This window comes from Choristoneura fumiferana, chromosome Z (assembly GCF_025370935.1).
Source record: "Choristoneura fumiferana chromosome Z, NRCan_CFum_1, whole genome shotgun sequence".
NCBI lineage: Eukaryota > Metazoa > Arthropoda > Insecta > Lepidoptera > Tortricidae > Choristoneura > Choristoneura fumiferana.
Genome location: NC_133472.1, coordinates 941,314 through 955,420, shown reverse-complemented (window position 1 = coordinate 955,420; position 14,107 = coordinate 941,314). Strand labels below are relative to the sequence as shown.

Here is a 14,107-nt window from a genome sequence, read left to right as displayed (position 1 = left end):
GACCTCCAAAGTTCTGCTATCTCATCTATATTAGATATGTTGGCTGTGGTCCCATGCCTTTCAAATGACCGGGTCCAGATGGGTTCGTGATCGAAAATCTGAACCAGCTATTACAATAATAAGTAAAGACCTTTATTTCGGACAATATGGCCCAGATTTCATTCAAAACATTTCAGTCAAGCATATTGAGTGATTTTGAAAATTGACAAATTTGAAATTTGGGACACTAGATGGATGAAAATTAATGTACAGCCAATAAGACAGTTTTGACCAACCTAACTTCTATACTTACTTAGTGCCTATAATGTAATGCAACTCAAAATCAAACATTATTATGATGCCACTATAATGAAAGCAGTGACGCGAAGATACAATTTGTAAGCGGAGATCTTATAAAACTAGCTACTAGCCGCGTGCACCTACCATGCAATAGTCCTAAATACAAAATCAAGGTACCTAGAAGCTTTAAAATATATAATTTGTAATAATTACACATAATTAAAAAAAAGTAAGCTCACAATAAAAATTATCAATATGAGCTTATACAATTCTTCTGATTTTGGTTCTTGATTCTGGGTATCTGTATGCGAGATTGTCATTTTACACGAGTTTCCTTTTCTTCTGTAAGGCAACCTGACAGTTCAGTAGCAATGACACTCGAAACGAACGCCATACTACCTACTACTGTTATCGCGGCCGGCTCAGTCAAGAATGTCTCTAAAGCTAGACATGAGCAAAGTCTAAACATGAGTGATATTATTATCGATATGGATAGTCAATATTTAGTCATCCTGTGACATAGAGCATAACACCAACTCGTTTGTTAAAAAAATTGAACATATAATAATTCTACTATTTTTCTACTACAATGTTTATGTTTCACGTAGAAGAAGATTAAAACTATCGCGAAAAGACTTGTGCTAGACGTTACTAGTGACAAAACAATAAATAAGTTTCGGAATAAGATGTCAAGTAAATATATCGATCTATGCGATCTCCAGGGTGAGACAGCTTCGAAGTTGAGTGTCATACTTCCTGGCGGTGACATGGTGTCGCATGGAATTCACTCATATCAAAAAATTTAGGTACATGAAAACTTATTAACAAAAATGGAACCGACTAAAAAAAAAATAAAAAAAAATTCTACTAGTTTGAAGTACTTTCTGGCGGGCGCTATCTTTTTCACTATGAAGCAGTCTGCTTTTCAAATTTCTTGTAAATCAGAAAAAACGTACGAAATTGTACGCTTATAGATTCTTCGGTTACGATAACTTATATGAAAACATGTTTTGTCGAAAATGGTATGAAATGTTGCCAATACAACATCAAAAACGTCGCAGAAAGTAACGCATCACGGAGACTAGGCTAAGTATCCAGGAAGTAACCTCGTACTGTCCAGTAAGTAAATATGTAATATGACAGTAACGGCTCCTTAAATTTTTGAAAAAAGCAAGCGGGCCATTTACATCACCATCATCAACATCATTTTTATCACCTAAATTATTTACATCCACTACATCATCATCGTCATCATCACTATCATCATTATCATCATCAGCATCACCATCATCATATACCTCCATAATCATCACCATCGCATCACTATCGACCATCATCATACTCATCATCATCATCATTATTATTATCATCAGCATCACCATCATCATAAACCTCCAATTAATCACCATCGCATCACTATCAACCATCGTCATATTATCATCACCATCATCACGATCATCATTGCCATTGCCATCAATTATCATCAACATCGTCATCATCGTCATCATCATCACTATCACCGTCACCATCAATCATCACCATCCTCACCATCATCATCATCATCACCATCCTCACCATCATCATCATCATCATCATCACATCGAAATCACCGTCATTATCATCACCATCATCATAATTTTTCATCATCATCAATTTTGTACAAAAGTTCAAACACGAAGGGATAGAGACTAGGTCATAAGTATAAACTTATTTGATTGAGTCATATTAATAACTTCAACGTTTTCCTTTGCCACTCCGCAAACACAAGTGCAAGACAACTGTGTTTCTGCGACACATGTGTGTGTGTGTCATGCAGAAATCCTCAATAATGCACTTTCATAAAAAGTCAAATTACATATGGTAAAGGCCTAACAAATAAACATTAATGTCGTAAGATATTTAGATATTTTGGTTGTTTTTTTTCTGTGAATATTTAATCGTCACTCAGAACACCAGAACACACATACATACAGAGCAGCAAATTCACGAGCTGCATGACAGTCATGTAACACCATTAAATAATTTACTACATACATAAACACATTTAAAATCCTTCAATTATTGGTCGTTCGTTTTCTGTTATAAATAGAAGACTATTTTTTTTGGTACTATAAAACCGTCCAATTTTGCCCTTGATATTTATTTTGCCCGCGGAGTTAAATATAAGCTGTAACAAAAAGGCCTTAGCAGGATAAAAAAAGGTCCAGTTCGAGTCGGACTCGTACATACGAAGGGTTCCGTACGTACAATGTTTTAAAACAGTTCACTAATAGTTTTAGCAACGCCTAGTAACCAAAAACGCTGGGAAAAAACACGTTTCTTGTAAGACAACTCCATTTATTTTTAATTTTACTTACATTATTATTAGTATTTGTTGTTATGGAGGCCACAGTAATACCTACATAATCTGTCAACATTTCAAGTGTCTAGCACACACAAACATGTATGCCTAAATGGGTATGCAAAGCACACGAAACTTTACAGCTTCGGAGCCACTTTTAGCAATTTTAGGTTTTAAGTTTGACAAAACGGTACAATAGTGACAGGTTGCTAGCCTATGGCTACGGTCCTCAGTCGCCTCTTACGACATCCACGGAAGAAATGGAGAGGTCTAATTCTAACCCGACATCACACGGGTAGCTATTACAGCTCAAGAAATAAAGCCCTGTGACAGACGGATGGACAGATAGACAGACAGACAGACAGACAGCAGAGTCTCAGCAATAGGGTCCCGTTGGCACCCTTTGGGTACGGAACCCTAAAAAGAAGAAGTAACTCCCGTCAGGAATAAAGAAATATTCTAATATCGAGGGAAAAGAAAAGATTTATTCGTGACAAAAGGAAAAAAATGCACAAAAATTATTTAGAAATGTGCATGTCACAAAGTGGTCACAAATCAGTCAATTTTGTTTTATTTCAGATATTTAAAAAATGACAACTTGGGCAAAGTTATCTCAAAAGTCAAAGTTGTACGGTTTTATAGTACTTTATATATAATGTACCTCATCATCTGAAATTACTGTAGTTTCATTCAACAAATAAAAACTACATACTGTTGGTATTCTTGTTTTAGAATCTCCACTAAAATTCCACCCACGGAACGCTAAAAGAAAGATGCCTACGAAGACTTTATTTCATTGTGTACATCATATTTATTTAGAACAAACTTTTTAACACAGCGTTAATAAATAAATCTAATCAGTCGGATATTCCTAAATTTCTTGCATATCAACATTAAACGTTTCTTCTTTTCTTCACCTTGAATATTGCATGACAGCACCATGGCTACTTTCGCAATATAATGATTCCAGGCAAAGTTATATGCAGTTAGTTAGCATTGAATCTGAAAGGAATTGTGCATTAATAAATACAGAAATAGTATTAGCAGACAGACTATAAGATACTTAGGTGGAGGAATCAAGTGACCGATGCCTTTTAGTTACAGCATAAGGACGTAAATCAGACTATCAGTAGGTAAATTCCCTAATGTACATACTGTTGCACGCAACTCTGTCCGCGTAGAATTCGTTTATAGCTATTCCGCGGGAATTATGTGATTAAAAAAAACTACCCTATGTTTTTCTACGGGACTCAAACTATCTGTATCCCAAATTTCATCCTAATCGGTTCAACGATTTAGACGTGAAAAGGTAATAAAGAAATAAACAAACAGACTAACAAACTTTCGCATTTATAATATGAGTGGGATTTTTGTCTTATTTAAGTCATCATCATCATCATCATCATTATCGGCCTATCTTAGCCCACTACTGGACATAGGCGTCTCCAATTGCACGCCACTGAGCACGATCCTCGGCCACTCTCATCCAGTTACTGTCAGCTACCCAGTGAAGATCATCGCTCCACCTAGTCTGAGGGCGTCCCACGCCACGCTAGGCTTTTACTCGTTTACCCTAGCAGTTATCGGTTCTTCGGCTGATATGGCCGGCCCACTGCCACTTCAGTTTGCTTCAGTTTTAAGTAATCCTATAGAAATAGACGGACGGACAGCGTAATATCAAACTATCTGAACTAAGTCTTTGTGACAAAGTTTCTCCATGTCTTTCATTGAATAAAGTAAGAATTCGGCAGCGATGACATACGACCATCATCATCATCATCATCACCATCATCATCGTCATTAAGATCGGTTTGTAAACAATACTTATCTTTTTCAAAATATCCTGATATTGAATTTAGATTTTTGCTATTCCTTTCTGCCTGCATGTCAATTTACAGAGATTAGTGATATGGAGATAGAGTTGTAAAATTAAATATATAACATTGAATTCCATGCTACCTACCCTGGGTATTAAAAATAAACTGGCCAGTCGGATTCGCGCACGATGTCTTCCGTACCATTATCTATACAACATTAGACATAAAAAAAAAAAAAGCGGCCAGAAAAACAAGTTTATTGTATGGAAGTCCTCCTTAAATATTTGTTTTATTTAATTTATTTATTTATTTTTAAAGTAATTATACAGCTAAATATTCTGTGAATATTTCAAGCGTCTACCTGTTGCCGTTATTAACATCATGCAAAAAACGGCTAAACAATCACGTTTGTTGTATGGGAGCCGCCCTAAATATTTATATTATTCTGGTTTGAGTATTTGTTGTTATAGCGGCCACAGTAATACATAACCTGTAAAAATTTAAAGTGTCTAACTATTACGACTCAAGAGATAGAGCCCTGTGACAGACGGACGGACAGACAGACAGACAGACAGCGGAGTCTCAGCAATAGGGTTCCGTTGGCACTTTTTAGGTACGGAACCCTAAAAACTAAATAATAGTTACGAACCAGTAGAATTTTATGTAGGTACATAATAAATCCCATATTTTCCTTATCTTAAATTTCAGCTTTTTAGGATAAAAGGTTTGGTGTGTGCGTTGGTAAACAATCATTAAAAAAATAGGACAATGATTCACTTCGAAACACAGACAGACAGACAGACGGACAGACAGATGGACAGATCAACAGACGGACGGACGGATGAGGCGACGGAAAGGTACACTGACAGACTCACAGTGGCGGATTTATGTTTTTTTATGAGTGTAGGCCACTTTATATCCGCCGCCCTATGTAACTTTCTAAAATAATATTTTTTTCAAATCTGCCGCCCCTAGGCCGCGGCCTATACGGCCTATTTATAAATCCAGGACTGCAGACTCACATACGCATAAAATTAACAACCTGTGTAGTGACACCTGTGTTAGGAGTGCCTAACAGAGACAAATCTAACGATACCTCTTCTGATCTCTCTATCTCCTAACATGAGCTATTTCCCAAGACTCTGCTTCTAATTATCAATAAAATACTTATAAATTTTAAAGGTCATAGTAAAATTTTCGACTAAAGTACAGTTGGTACAACTTTATTCACCATCATCATCATCATCTCAGCCGTAGGACGTCCACTGTTGGACATAGGCCTCCCCTACAGACTTCCAGTTGCTTTGGCTGGCAGCGGCCTGCATCCACCGTGAACCTGCGGCTTTAACCAGGTCATCCGTCCATCTTGTTGGTGGACGTCCTACGCTGCGTTTGCCGATCCGCGGCCTCCACTCGAGAACTTTTCGGCCCCAACGGCCATCCGCTCTCCGTGCTATATGGCCGGCCCATTGCCACTTCAACGAGCTGATTCGCTTGGCTATGTCGGTGACCCTTGTTCTTCTACGTATCTCCTCATTTCTGATTCGGTCCCGTAGAGAAACCCCAAGCATAGCTCTCTCCATAGCTCGCTGAGCAACTCTGAGCCTATTTATAAGGCCTAAAGTAAAGCACCACGTCTCGGATCCATATGTCATCAATGATGTAGTTTTCACTTCACAGACAGACAGACAGACAGACGGACAGACAGATGGACGGATCGACAGACGGACGGACGGATGGGCCGACGGAAAGATACACAGACAGACTCACATACGCATAAAATTAACAACCTGTGTCACTCCTAACAAGACTTATTATACATATGCTCCAAAACCATAACCCTTGCCGTTTCTCACACTTATAAATAAAATAAAAAATCTTGAATCACTTCATAATAGAGTACATACAGTACATACTCGTACATATGCAGACAGACGGTGGGAAGCGACTTACTTCTATGGAGTGAAAATGTTCACGGCGCAACTAAGAGTTAGGGAAATTTGGTATGTTTTCGTAGTAGGTTGCTGCAGACCACAAGTTTGGTACACACGATAAGCCATACTTTGGCCACCCAGTAGGAATGAAATTCTTACAGCCCTGTCTCTGGTGTTCTTGTAACAAATATTAATGTTTCTGACAAAAATGATAAAATTAACATACCCGTGTATTCAATTACATATGTTATCCTCATCATCAAATCGTACATACATAAATAGTTTAAGAGTTGCACTCTTGCTAATTTCCTCTCGTCCGCCAACTTTTTGACTTCTTGATTTGTGTTCAAACCATAATTATTCAAACATAATTGCTTTGAATATCAATCTCATTGACTTGACGTTGTGACAAAAATGTATTATAATGACGTTTAAATTTACTTATCTAGCCAGTATAATAATAAAAAGGTACGAAAAGTACTTCGATTGTGAAAACCTTTTTATTCACTGAGCCTAGATTTAGCGGCCGTAAAAATGCCGTGATGATATGTAGGAATTTATTTGAGCCTCACTGTTAAACTTGATATTCATACACATGCAATGTATGTTGAATGTAGACCTTATTTTTTAACTAATTAGTTTAGTGATTACACCTAGCACCTTTTATTGTGAGAATATATATGCTTTATAAATTAGTGGCGCTACTGTCTACGTAAGAGTAAATAACTAATATCTGTTCAGAATTTGTAAGTTGAATTTAAACCACTTGTCCTAGATCGAAGCACCGCATTATAATGTATGTAAAGTATGCAATGAAATAATTTTTGCCGAGGACTGGGTCTGTTACTTAAATAATTATTATTTTAAATGACAATTTTAAAAGTAACTTACCTGTTTTTCGTCCTGCTTAAAGTTTGTGTCCTTGCATTAATCAGAAATAATAGTTTAGGCGTTTCAACTTCCGAAAATAACAGATTTAAAAACAAAAAAAGTAAATACTAGACTCAGAAACTTGAACTTGATCTCTCAGTGATCTCATGCTTTCTTCATTTAGTTGTCGTATTATCTGAGCCAAAGGTGATGGTCACGTGACCACACGAAATAGTCGATACCTATTTACAATAGTTTGATTTTGTGACACTGACTCACGCACCCATATAAGATGTCACTACATGCTCGCTGCGAACACTGTCAGTTGTACTCATACAATGGTAAAATGCATCAAAATTTACTGCATCACGCTGCACTTTTGATGCAATAAAGTTACTTTTTTTTGGATTTTGCTTGAAGAGCATATCCATAATTTACTATTCTCAAAAATCCTCTAAGAAAACATGTCCGTGGAAGCTATGCGGGGTGTCCGTAGGTTTGTATGGAAGAGCAACCCCCTTAATATGATTTAAGGTATTATTTATCTATAAGTATGTTTATTCCGTTGCCTAGAATACATAGTACAAGCTTTGCTTAGTTTGGAACTATGATATTTATTTATTATTATGTATTATTTAAATGCATGTTTGGCAAATTTGAATCCTATATCATACGGTTTAAGAGTGATCCAGGAGACAGTAACTATAGCAACGAGTGACAAGAATAACCTAACCAACAAAAAATTTAAACCCCCGACTTTGTCACTTCAAAGTTCAATATCTCAAAAACAGCTGAACCGATTTTGATAAAACATGTCTAAGACCATCGCCAGAAAACCTGCTTTCAATAAATAAAAACGCATTCAAATCGGTCCACCGTTTAAGAGCTACGGTGCCTTTTTGCGTTGGGGGTTTAGTCGAGCACATGTATGAAGTTGAAGGCCGTACCAGAGTCCACAGCACCATATCCTCGCCAGTCAGCAGCTGATTGTTGGTCACGTAGTGTATGTGCGTGGCTCGGGCGCCGCCGGCGACCACCGCGGGAAGGCCGGGTGCTCCGGCCGGCCACGCGCGCGCTGTAATCTAGCACCGCTGTCAGATAGTGCTCGCACACGCCTGACACATGAAGGTGTTCAATTAGCTGCACAGTTCATTGAGCTGGTTATAAATAAATATAAATATCACGGGACAATTCACACCAATGAGGGCTATCGCGTATGAATTCGCCGCTAGAGGCGCTAGTGTAGCGTGAGGTCTCCGAAATGTCAAATCTCATAGATTTGGGTGAGCTACGCGGGTTTATTTATAATTAGAATAATTTTGTGAATATTTTGCAATATCTGAAATTAGTTATGGCAAATATGCGTTCCGGGGCAATGAATGTCTGTGTTTTGAGACAGTTTTGTCTTTCGGAAACCTTTGTCCTCCCTTTTTTCCGAACAAAACGGGGACTATGCAACACTGTGGCATGCTCGATATTTTTATGGTGCGGTTTTAAGGTGTATTAAATATGATTTTAATCTAAACTTTGTTTTTCACGCCCGTAACAGACTTTGAAAGCCATACTTAAAAACCTCACGCAACAGTGCGCCATCTAGTGAGACAAAAAACGATAGCCCTCATTTATGACCAGTCTTTACGGATAACTCACCAGGTTTAGTGACAGCCATGGCCATATTGATAGCCTGGCTGCCGATGTAGCATGTCTCTTTCATGAGCTCCTTCTCAGCGGGACTCTTTATGGACCTCATCATGTGGAGGGCCTTCTGGGGGTCCCCGGACGTGGCCCCCGCCTGCCGGAGGGGCGCTAGCAGCAGACTCAGCTCGGGGTTAGACGACTGGTTGTACCACAGGATCAATGGACGAGACGGGGTGGCTAAGCTGTGGAAGGTTATGCCCAGTTTTTTTTAGGGTTGAGGCACCTTAAAAGCCAAAGACATTAGGTCCTTGCTTTTGTATAGTTGTTTTTGATTTTTTTGTTCAGAATTAATGTTGAAGCAGTGAAAAAATCTAAATTTTAAGTACAAACAAATGTGTATGGCAGAAGAAAGAAGATATATCTGAAAGTTTAAAAAAAAAGTGTACAGTCACCAGCACCAATATCTGACGCAACAAGAGTGCATAAATATCTGATACTGTAACGATGTCATACAGCTCGTTATCCTAACTCTTTGTACTGTAGGTTTAGCACCGAAAAATACATTTAAATTCAAATTTTTTCTTTACACCGCAATTTACGTCAGTAGCCATTCTATTCAGAGCTCGAGCTGAACATACCTTTCTTCTATCCTGTTCCTTAAATCTCATAATAAGCCATAATTACCTCTATCGAGGGAAGTTTTTATATTTTACTGTGATGTGCATTTGTGAATGGTCATAAGATCATTAGATCGTAATACTGCTGGATTCCAATGATTTATATAATAAAGAACTGCACGGAAACGTAAGTGATTTTGTATTTATAACTTGATACAGTGTTAAAGCATACCTTTTAATACTTAAAGTCTGTTTGTGCAGGTGTTTTTATTATACATAAATAAATATCACTATGATTCTGTCTTTCCTTCATCGAACAATCCGGACACCACCGTGACATACGACTCTATTCTAGTGTCAGATATTTGCACGCTCTGTGGCAGATATTAATGCTGTCTACCTGTTTTTTTTAAATATTTGGGTAAAATTGGTTTTTCCAACTCAGAATCAGAGCACAATCGATTTAATCGTTAAAAAAATGTGTGTTTTTTCATACAAAATTTTATGAGTCAGTTTTGTCACATCCATACTGTGTACGAAAAAAACGTCGCAAAACTGTCATTTTTTTTTTTGGGGACATTGTTTAAAACTATCGGAATGGATTGTGCTCTTGATTCTGAGTAGGAACCATAATTTTTGCAAAATTTCAAAAACAATGAAAGCGTACACTTTTTATCTACTATGTAGATATTAATCTAGCTTTTTGAATCCTTACTTGGCCATGTAAGTAGCGAAGTTGTCGATGGGCCGGGCCTCGTCGACGGCGAACAGCTTCGCGGCGCTCGCGCAGCCGGTGCGCGGGCCCTCCAAAGCTCCGCGTGGCTGTCCTTGTCGTGCACGAACAAAATTGACTGGGGCGAAAGCCAAAGATCTATATTCGTACAAAGCGATTCTTTTTTCATTCTTATTATTGTTGTGTACTTCGTTTTTCTTGACGCGTCTTTTATTGAAAAACACTTATGAATAATTCACAGCAAATATGTAACACTTTATAAGGACATATGTGTATATGTGTGTGTATGTGTGGGTGTCTGTGTTTTTGTTGTCAATAAATGTTGTGAGTTTCATGTGATCATTTATTCTTTTGGTATCTTAAGTAATATTAACCGTTTTTTTTTTGGCAAACAAGCAAGTGGGTCACCTGATGGTAAGAGATTACCACCGCCCATAGGCACCTGCAACACCAGGGGGATTGCAGATGCGTTGCCAACCTAGAGCCCTAAGATGGGATACCTCAAGTGCCAGTAATTTCACCGGCTGTCTTACTCTCCACGCCGAAACACAACAATGCAAGCACTGCTATTTCACGGCAGGATTAGCGAGCAAGATGGTGGTAGCAATCCGGGCGGACCTTGCACAAGGTCCTACCACCTGCAGATTTGATAAGTTTTTCAATAAAAAGACTCGTCAAGATTGTTTACCCTTTTTCTGATGCTACAAAAAACGAAGTAATACTTAAATAAAGACTTTGAATAAAGTCATCGAAAAAATTGACAATTTGAAATATTAATTATTGACATTTTCTAACATTTTTTTTCCTTGTCACACCTATTGCTATGGAAGTCTCAATTGTTTTCTTCCTGTGTCATAAACCGCGATTCCTCCCCCCACCCCAAATGTGTGACGTAATTTGTTGCTTCGCAGATATTAGGTAAAAATGTGTATAAAAACTAAAAACTACATTGTTACTCTTTCATTTTACTAAAATAGGGATTGCATACAATGATACTATTATAAAGTTTGCAAATATTATAAATGTAATCTTTATAAGGGACCAATTAAACCCCTATCCTCTTGCATATTTTTCTATTACTCTTGTATATTTTTGTGAACCCCTCAATGCAGCTGACTGTAATACTTAGCCCAAATGATTTGTATCAATTAACCTTAAAGTTGTCAGTCTGCGCAGGTTTGATTATGACAAGCACGGCAGCTGGTTCCAGGCATCCTGTCAGATAGAAGAAGTCCGAGTTCTGACGGAACACATACGGTATCTTGTCTGACATGTACTGTTTGTGAGCCGCTGGTATTACTATCTGGAATAAATATTTAAACATGAGTTATTTCACAATATTACACAATCGCAGTCATAACAAATTTTATGAATTAAATTTGGTTTTGTTCCGCGTACCTTGGTTGTCTCGTGATCATGGCGCATGCAACTGTGCCGAAATTTCGAGCTTCGTTAAAATCAAGGTATGCGGCACAAAACCCGAATTAAATCACAAAAAACGTAAGTTATTTATATATTTAAAAAAAAACACATTGTCAGTGACACCGCAATATACTGCGATTACTTGGAGTTAACACTTGACAGATGGGCGTGCCTTCAGTCAATTTTCAACTTTGAGGTCATACAAATACAATAGTTTTTACATAATCTGTAAACGTGGGTAGCGGTATACTAAAAATGGCTTTATTTGTATGACGTCAAAGTTGAAAATTGACTGAAGGCATGCCCATCTGTCAAGTGTTAACTCGAATTAATCAAACTGTACTGTACATATCTTTGTATTCTTTTGCCATCTGAACGAAAATCATCATCACTAGACTGTTTGCGTCTCACTGCTGGCATAGGCCTCCTCTCAGAATGAGAGAGCTTGGGCCGTAGTTCCCATGTGGGCCCAGTGTTGAATTACTTCACAACTGTGTGCAGGTTTCCTTCACTCAAGCATTAAAAATTATACATTATTTTGAATACATAAAAGCCTTTAAACAATATTCCATCCTTCCATCCATCTCCTTTGTACATCTCTCGCTTGTTAACTGTTACTTTCATGTGTTTTAAGTACAATAACCTTAGGCCCTTGCATACTTGGACTAGTCAATGCTAAGAATAACAACCAAATGTACTTCATAAAGTACAAATTGTTCATTACAAAAAGAATCTTAAGAATATTGAAATATAAAAGCTGGTGAACCACGTCTAGGGCGTAAGTAATAAAGTCTTAAAAAAGTCAGGTCCCTGAACAATAAAGAGTTATACAATACAATAAAGTACTCACTATATGAGACTTGTGAACATTATTCACTTCCAATAACAATTTCTGAACTAATATTTCCCTTCTTTCTTTATATCCATTTGAGTAATACCGCATGTCAGGAAGTCTGGTGGGATCATGTGCGGATGAGTATGACATGTTGGCTGACCCATTATGCCCTTCGGAATTTGGAATTTGGGCACCATCTTCTCATCAGAGGGTTTATCTATGATTGACATGCATCTTATGCTCTGTTCCGGTCTTCTTGTAATTTTCCTTCTGCTTTTTGCAGCTAAAAAAAACATTTTGTTTACTATTTTATTTTTTAATTTAGTTGCATATTACATAGTCTTTATTATGCAGGTATTTTATAAACACTTTAATACGCAGCAGCTAGTGGCAGGTGATAAAAAAATGAAAATAAGTTAGTGCTTTGCTTTTGATATTATTGTAATATTCATGGTATTTACGGTTATGTTTATAATTTATATAAGAGCTTACCTGTACTCAGTAAAGTACGCCTTAAACTGTGCATAGTTCTACTAAACAAGTAGTATTTCAAAATTTAGGTTTATATCTCTCAAAATAGTAGGGGCAAGTGGAAGATTTATCGGAAGAATTTTGACCAAAGATTTTGACGTGCAGAATCCTGCGACTGTATTTTTTTTTAAGAATTTTGACAGGGCATATTCATGGCTACTTTTATTTTGCCAAAATTAATAAGGCTCGCCTCACATAATCTACTTTTAATACGCGCTTATACTTATTCAGCAGGGTTACTATGAACCACGCGACTCGAACTTCGTATCGTACCGTCCCTCTCGCTCTAGTATTAAATAGTATAAGCATCAGAGGGCTACTCCGACTCGAACTCGAAGTTCGTGTCGTGCGTCCCTCTCGCTCTTCGTATTAAATAGTATTTTGTCAGATCACGAACTTCGATTCGGTTTCGGAGTAATTCTAGAAAAACTTCTATTTCTAGTCGCCTATCCTCTTTTGTCGAACTACGAGTCGAATTCAGAAAAACTGAAGTAGCTTTTCTTTACAAGAACATTATGCCTATCCGCCTATCCTCTTTACTGCTCTTTACGCAATATAATTAAGTACGGTTTTTTTAATCTTTACCTTCGAAATAGTAAGTACTACGCTAAGGTACTACCTGCAGGGCTACTACAAAATTCAAAACTCGAAGTTTGTGTCGTGCGGTCCCTCTGACACTTATACTATTTAATACGAGAGCGAGAGGGACGGTACGATACGAACTTCGAGTTTTGAGTTTCGTAGTAGCCCTGCTGTTTTTGACTAAAGGGAAAGAAAGAAAGAAAAGATAGAAAGGATGGCAACACTGCACTGTAATGGGTTCCTTTTGGTTTTGGTTTGTGTGTGTCAAAGAGGTTTGTGTTGTACTTGTACTGTTGTGTGGAAGTTGCGTGTGTGGGTTTTATTTTTAATTTACTTTGCACATCGTCGAAAGAATGTAATAGTGTGTAATAGTGTTAAGTATTTAGCTTTGACTCGAATCTACTGTATACCTATAAAATATACTAAAATGCCTAAGCAAATACAATGTTACTTAACATGAGAAACTGAAGTTATTCCTTGACTAAAAATACTTTTTTATTGTGATACT

General features: G+C 37.4%; 1 pseudogene; it reads right to left on the bottom strand.

Annotated features, from left to right (window-relative positions):
- Positions 1–7,798: 7,798 nt before the first annotated feature.
- LOC141440470 (xaa-Pro aminopeptidase 3-like) lies at positions 7,799–13,124 on the bottom strand (annotated as a pseudogene).
- Between the last annotated feature and the right edge of the window lie 983 nt (positions 13,125–14,107).